General features: G+C 47.5%; 1 long non-coding RNA gene across 1 annotated transcript; it reads right to left on the reverse strand.

Annotated features, from left to right (window-relative positions):
* Nucleotides 1–4,337: 4,337 nt before the first annotated feature.
* On the reverse strand, nt 4,338–7,280 carry LOC148755148 (uncharacterized). Its single transcript, XR_016019107.1, has 3 exons — nt 6,622–7,280; nt 5,926–5,977; nt 4,338–5,171 (listed from the first exon to the last, which is right to left on the reverse strand). It is a non-coding gene; the product is annotated as an uncharacterized LOC148755148 (long non-coding RNA).
* Nucleotides 7,281–7,529: the final 249 nt, after the last annotated feature.

The following is a 7,529-nucleotide window of genomic DNA, read 5'->3' on the forward strand; positions in this document are numbered from 1 at the left end:
AGATAATACAGCGAGGGGTCATAAATGCCTCACCCCATTTTCTACAGTGGTAACAGCTCACCTAATTATAGTACAAATCAAAACCAGAAAGTTAACATTGGTACAATCCACAGACCATATTCAGGTTTTGCCAGTATTACTTGTGTGTGTGTGTGTGTGTGTGTGTGTGTATTTAATTCTGTGCAATTTTATCACATGTGTGAGTTAGTGCCATCACCACAACCAGGATACAGAACTGTTCCCCTGCCGGGTAGATCTTAGTGCCATTGCTTTATAGGTGCTCTGTTCCCCACCTCCTCCTCCCCCGCCCCTCCACCCTTGCAGCACTAACCTGTTTCCCGTCTCTATCATCTCTTAGCTCATGGAATCCTACTAGATACAGCCTTTTGAGATTAGCTTGTTTCACTCAGCATAAAGCCCTTGAGATCCACCCAAGTTAGTGGGTGTCAGGAGATCACTCCTTTTGTTGCTGAGCAGTATCTCACCATGTGGATATACAGCAGATTGTTTAACCATCCACCCCTGGAAGGACTTGGGGTTGTTTCCAGTTTGTGGCTGTTACACAGAAAGCTGCTACGAACAGCTTTACATCCAGATGTTTGTGTGAACAGAAGGTTTCATTTCTCATATGTATATATGAGAAATATGCCCCACCTCCTCTTTATCCATTCTTCTATAGACAGACACCCAGGCTGCCTCCACATCTTGTCCACTGTAAACAATGCTGCAATGAACACATGGATGCACAGGTCCCCTCGGTGTAGTGTTTGGGTTTCTTCGGACTATTGCCCTGAAGTAGGATTACTGTGTCCTTCTTTGTCTCTTGTTATAGCCTTTGTTTTAAAGTCTATTTTGTCTGGTGTAAGTATTGCTGCCCCAGCTTTTTGTTTGTTTCCATTTTCATGAAATATCGTTTTCCATCCCTTTACTTCCAGTCTGTGTGTGTCTTTCGATCAGAAGTGAGTCTCTTGTAGGCAGCATATGTAAGGGTCTTACTTTGTTATCCATTCCGACACCCTATCTTTTGATTGAAGCATTTAATCCATTTACATTTAAAGTACTTGTTGATAGATATGTAATTGTTGAATTATTATTATTATTATTTTGTCTTAAAGAAGTCCCTCTCACATTCCTTGCTGTACTGGTTTGGTGGTGATGAACTCCTTTACCTTTTTCTTATCTGAGAAGTTCTTTATCTGTCCATTGATTCTAAATGATAGCTTTGCTGTATATAGTAATCTTTGTTGTAGGTCCTTGCTTTTCATCATGTTGAATATTTTGTGCCAATCCCTTCTGGCCTGCAAAGTTTCTATTGAGAAATCAGCTGACAGTCTTCTGGGAGCTCCCTTATAGGTAACTAACTGCTTTTGTCTTGCTGCTTCTAAGATTCTCTCTTTGTTTTTAACCTTCGGCATTTTAATTATGATGTGTCTTGGTGTCGGCCAGTTTGGGTTCATCTTGTTTGGTATTCTCTGCATTTCCCAGGCTTGTATATCTCTTTCCTTTGCCATGTTAGGGGATTTTTCAGTCATTCTTTCTTTAAATAGGTTTTCAATTCCTTGCTTTCTCTCTTCTTCTTCTGGTACCCCTATGAAGTGAATGTTTGCAGCTTGAACTAAAGCAGGCCTTTTATAAGGAAAACTCACTGGAGGCGGCCTGCGTGTGCCCAAAAGTTGGGTGGGGTGGGGTGTTAGAATCACCAGGGTGGAGCCAACTAAGTTAGCCAGTTTGATGGGGACTCCGCTATGCCATCTGCGTGCGTGCGTCTGCGTCTGTGCGTGCGTCTGGGTGTGTGCATGCGTCTGCACGCAGGGAGAGGGCAGCCTCAACAGAAACAGCGGCTTCCACCAGCTCCTCCGTCCAGGAGAAAGCTGCCCGTCCAGCCATCACCCTAAGAGCAGAGAACTCAGTTCCTCCCCGTATGTTCCCGTCACCTTCCGAGCGGCTCCCCCAGCGCTGGAGCTCAGAGCACTGAGTCGTCAGCAGGTGAGTCTGTGCGCCGGCCATTTAGGAGGAGCACCTGCCAGTGCAGCTGCCCTCGTCTCGCTCAGCCACAAACGCCGCTGGTTTCCACAGCCAGAAGTGATGGGGCTTCTCTCCCCAGCACTGGAACCCTGGGCTGGCAAGGGGCTGGGACCCCTTGCTCCTCCTGGGTTGGGGGGGGGACCTCCAAAGCTGAGGCAACCCTCCTGGTTTTTAATGGTCACATTTTTAATGGGCGGGTGTGGGACCAGCCCGTTCTGTGTCTCTGCCTCTCCTGCCACTGTCGAGGTGGCTTCTGTGTATGTCCGTAGTTGTTGGGCTTCAGTTCAGCTAGATTTCAGGTGATTCTCAGTGATGGTTGTTCTGTGGTTTAGGTGTAATTGATGTGGTCCTGAGAGGTGAGCACAGTGTTTACCGACTCCGCAATTTTAACTGAAAATCCTGATTTTTCATCTTCTTAAAGGGTCTTTTGTAGAGTGAACATTTTACATTTTGAAGTCTAATTTATCAGAATTTTCATTTGTGAGCCATAATTTACCAAAATGTCTAAGATCGCTCCTGTCCTGTTCCTTTGGCCTAAGAGAACAAGCTCTCCTGGTCCCGTTTGTGTACGTCTATCAGTGTTTGGGGTCTCAGGTTGCATTCAGGTTGGACAGGAGGCAGAGCAGAACCGGGGCTCGCACTGGGTTGCTTCTTGGGGCCCCAGGTCCCCAGCCAGTTGTGTGTCTTCTTTTTTCCACCATTCAGAGTCATGTATTTATTTTATATATAATGTCTGTCATTTTTAATAGTATTTAGGGAGGGGGTGATGGGACCCGGGACAAGTTTGTCTGGTCCGTCTTGTTTGGAACCAGAAATCAGTTTCTGGCATTTTGACTCTGTTATTCTGTCCCTGTATTTTTTATTCTGGAAATACTCTGATAACATTTTGTGAATGTAAATAGGTGAAACAGGATCATATCGACACTGAGTTTTTGTGGAGAAAGTTTTTATGGCATGAATATGGTTAAATCACTGTAAAGGAAAAATAGAAACACTTGAAAAATTTAGCTGCTGTATAGAAAGATGGTCAAGAAATTATTTTCGCAAAATTATTTTCATCAAGATCAATTCTCACCCAAGTACGTTTTGCAGTCAAGCTTTGATTCTCAGATCAGTATTTTGTCCATATCATTTTTTTCATTAATGTTAGCTTTTATGAGTGTATGTTTTCTAATGCAGTCATCACATTTTTTCAATTCCAATAGTTTCTAGATCATCTGTACAGATTTGGATCTGCCAAGAAATTCTGATTTTTCTGACAGTTTTATTGTATACATTTTAGACACTGTCACTTTTATTTTGTGATGATTTGTTTCTGCCATAAGAATCATTGTGAAGTATTGGTCTCTCATGTTTATTTCTTAGCTAATCCTCAAGAAAATAATTTCCCCCAAATATTCCAGGACGGCTTTATTGTTCAGGCTGGACAGGCTTTCTTTCACTATTGAATAAAACCAAACCAAATCTGTAACCTCAGCAATCGCCAGAAGCTGAGTGCCCACACCCTGAGGACCTGGGGAGGGACCACCCAGGTCTGAGTGTGAGGGGAACAGAAGACTCAGAGGGGGCCAGCATCCAGGAAGTGCAGGAAGGAGGAGAAGATAGGGAAAGGGCTGCTCTGTAGGTTGAGGGTGAGGGGCTGGATGTAGGGGGGCAGGAGTCAGGGGAGAAGGGAAGCATTCCTCTGAGCAGGTGAGTCTTGAGTGCTCACAGGGCTGAGGATTTAGGAATAACCTAAAGGAAAGACAATTCTGAAAGGAAAAAAAAAAGGAAAATGTAAAATTGTGCATCTGATTCCATTGCTCCTGGGCTTGTCACACATCTGAACCCTTTTCTAGTGAGTCCCCTGCTTGGAAGGGTGTGTGATGAGGTGGGAGAAGCAATGGTTGGGTCCTGGAGTTGACAGAGGCTTCTTTACTGTTTATTCTGGTGGTGTGGGACAGCTGGACGGGGAGGTGGCTGGAGAGACAAAAAGGCTGTGGTAGCAACCAGGACTCACCCATTCTCATCCCTGCTGTGAAATTGCATGGCTGTGTGCATCGCTTATGTTTCCTTAACCTCTGTTTCTTTATCTGAGAAATGGGAATAATAACACTTGCCTTACTTCCCAGAGTTATGAGAATCAAATGAGAAAATATAGGCAGCTGTAAAAACAGAAAAGTATAGTATTTGCCTTCACCAATTCCTTCAGGAAATGGGGCAGGGTTGAGGGGCAGGCCAGACCCTCTTCCCTGCAGGCTTTACAATCCAATTCTAAGACTACGATGTGTCTAAAACGTTATGAATTTAGGAAATACCTTTTCAAGCTGGTGAAGAAAACCAAGGAGGCCCCAGAGATGGTAAAAGCTGGGGCCACTGCAGGAGAAAGTGCAGCAACTTCAGCAGAAAACGAACCACTGAGCACTTCCTGTGGAAGGCCTGACCCGAGAGGCCATGGCAGGGTGGATGATAAATGCCTCTGGGCTCTCACAGCTGGCGGAGTCAACTTGGCCAGAACCAATGAAAGCCCACTTACCCTAGAGAATGGAGCCCTGGTGATGGTGAGTCCTTCCAGGGAGAGCCCTCTGCCAGGCCTGCCGCCTTGCTGATGTGAGTAAAGGCACCCAGAAACTCGCCCATGGAACAAATGCGGGCAACTCAGGGAAGGGCGGGTTTGCAAGGTGAGCCCTCACTCCTGCCACTGATGGAGTCAGAGCCCCAGCAGCGCTGGAACAAAGACAAGATGCCACAACCACAGCCATACCCACAATCAGGACAAGAGGAGGCAAAGCTGTCCCCAAGTCCTCAGATCAGTGTCATGCAGTGCAGGCAGTGCGTGACCAAATGGACAGGTGCCCACCACTGCTTCGTAAAAGCCGAGCTCCTAAAAAGTGCCACTGGAGAGCCGTGTGGGGGCAGGAGGGCACGTGCTCAGGCCCTGCCTCCCTTGGCAGTATCCTTGCTGGCCCCACATTTAGGGAAGTGCGCCTCACCTTTTCTTCCTAGCACCCCACTTCCATGAAGAATGTCGACTTGCTGCCACGGGCCACAGAAGCCTTCTCAGCCAAGTGTGATAATGGGAAGATCAAGTTCGATGCTGATGACGTATAAACACGAGTGCGCGTCCCACGTGTGGCCGCATCCTGCTCTGAACCTTCACGAGCGACCTGCCAAGGAGTGGAAGTTCTTTCTTAGGACGCAGCTCGGGGTGTCCCCGCATGTGTCCCTGTTCCAGCCCAGAAGCGCCCCCCGGGTGGTGGGGACATGGTGCCATCAACCTACAAATCTGTGGACGCCTGCCTTCCTCCTGCACAACGCCTGCCAGGAGGGCTTCTGCCCAGGTGCCCTCACCTGCCACCGTTGGCTGCACGGGAGACAAATGGGGGTGAAGATAGCAGGCCTGGGAATAGAGTCCACTAAGCGTTTGATTGTCTTTGCCCCAAATGATATTCCTGGGAATTTGCTTAAAATCATTTCATACTGTATTTCAACAACACAAAGAAACCAAAACCTCAAACTCATCTCACCTGATTACGCCTGGCAGCGGTCAGTATTTTAATTCAGTACTGAAGGGAGGTATGTGAATTCTAAATTCATTTGCAGCAAGATGTATTTATTAATCAGATTTTAAATGTTGATACTTTTTTTCAGTTACAAAGAAATTAGTTAGAACTGCGACAATCAGAAACCAAAACCCAAGAGCCTAAGACATCTGTTGTCCACTGTGGCAAGACCATAGTCTACGTTACTGTAAATTCAGGGAAAACCTGCTCCCGTCAGCACTGGGCAGCGTGTACTTTGGGACCTTTTTCCTTGAAACCCTGCAGCCCTCCCGCTCCTTTTCCTCCCATCCCCCACCCTTCCACACACATGTTGGAATTTTGAAGTTAAACTTCTAAAGACTATTCCAGGAGAACTCACTTTTCATGTACAAACCATCTTCCTCTCGGCGCTTGTGAAATTTCAGCTGCACCTGATGGAAAGAAAGGGTATTATGGCCACCCACACCGTTTTGGCACCAAGGAGGGAGGGGCCAGCACTGAGGCGTGTGTTGTCTCTAGGTCAGCACCCACAGGCCTGGCTCCCCGTCTCCTGGAGAGGATTTGCGGGTGTGTATAGGACCCCCACCCCCTCCTCTGAGAGCGTTGGCCCTTTCCTCATCCTTTTCCATGTTTCTTCCTTCCCAGTAGACTATCATTCACCCTATATCCCTTCTCTGCCTAGAAGACAGATTCAAGACTTTCTCTTTAAATTTGACCCAGCAAAAATATACCTTAAAAATTTAACACTCCTTCACACCTCTTAGAGATAGCAATCCATTGTTTATAACATACTCCCCATAAGCCAGGAAGGGCCAAGGTCCAAGTTCCCATCCTAGGCTCTCCTAGCAATAAAATGGGGTGCCTGAGGACTGGGTAGGTGTGCTTCCCTCTCCAATTTCAGAGGCTGACACTGGGCAGAAGCAGAGGCTGGGGAGGAATACCTCAGCACAGGTCCTGTCTTTGCAGCTCACTGCTGTTCAACTTCTCTAAACCTGTCCCCTCCCTTCTAGGGGTGGAATAGCCACACACCCCCAGGCCTCCTGCCCACCCCCACCCCTGCCCCCATGCTACTCACATGGACTGAACTGTCCTCATCTCTGCCGGCTGTCGCTTTTTTTTTTTTCGTAATGTTTTTAGAAATGATCTGAAGACAAATGGAAATTTTACTGACAATGATTTCTGATGAACTAATGACAGTACAACAACCAGCCTCCTCCAAGGTCGGAAGAATGACCTAGCACGGTCCCACGTGCCAGGATCTTTCTACAGACAGCACGTCCTCCAGCCTAACCCCACTGGAGATGGTAGCTTGGCCCACTGCAGGAGACCCCAAACCATCCAGCTGTTAACCAGAACTTCCGCCCTTCCATTTCACAGCTGCGTCATGACTGCCAGCAGAAAGAGACCTTGGGTAACAACCAACCCAAAGCCTTCATTTATAAAGCGATTGTAGACTTGGAAGCCCAGAAAGTGGGCTGGCTCCTCCAAGGTCGTGCAGCTGGTGAGGGGCAGAGGATGGAGACAGTGAGAGCTTAGTCCGGCTCTGTGAGCGCTGCACAGGCATAAGCTCCGAGGGTCCCGTGGGCGCTGGGCATGGAGCACTCTGGCTGACGTGTTACAAGGACAGGCAAGCAGACACACGGGGTCCACATCCCATCACCAGTCAGGAAGCTGAATGAGGGCTACATTCCCATCCTGCCTGCTTCCTTTGTCCTCACTGTCACCTTCTGGGGACTGCCCACACCTCTCCATCCCCGCCTGTCTCCTGCCTGGCTTTTAGGACTCTCAGTCTTTGGTTTGGAACATCTTCCGTTCGCCGACTGGGAATAAGTATGAGAATTCCAAGGCAGTGGTTTCCATGGCAACAACCACCTCATGGAAGGTTTCAGAACTTTTACCTCCTACTCATAGTGTTGCAGAAATTCAGAAAGCATACGCCATAAAGACAAGTGCTAATTATCTGACCCGAGTTTGCTGTGCTGG

The sequence above is a fragment of the Rhinolophus sinicus genome, chromosome 15 (genome assembly GCF_057876585.1).
Source record: "Rhinolophus sinicus isolate RSI-liver-muscle chromosome 15, RSI-T2T, whole genome shotgun sequence".
Taxonomy (NCBI): Eukaryota; Metazoa; Chordata; class Mammalia; order Chiroptera; family Rhinolophidae; genus Rhinolophus; species Rhinolophus sinicus.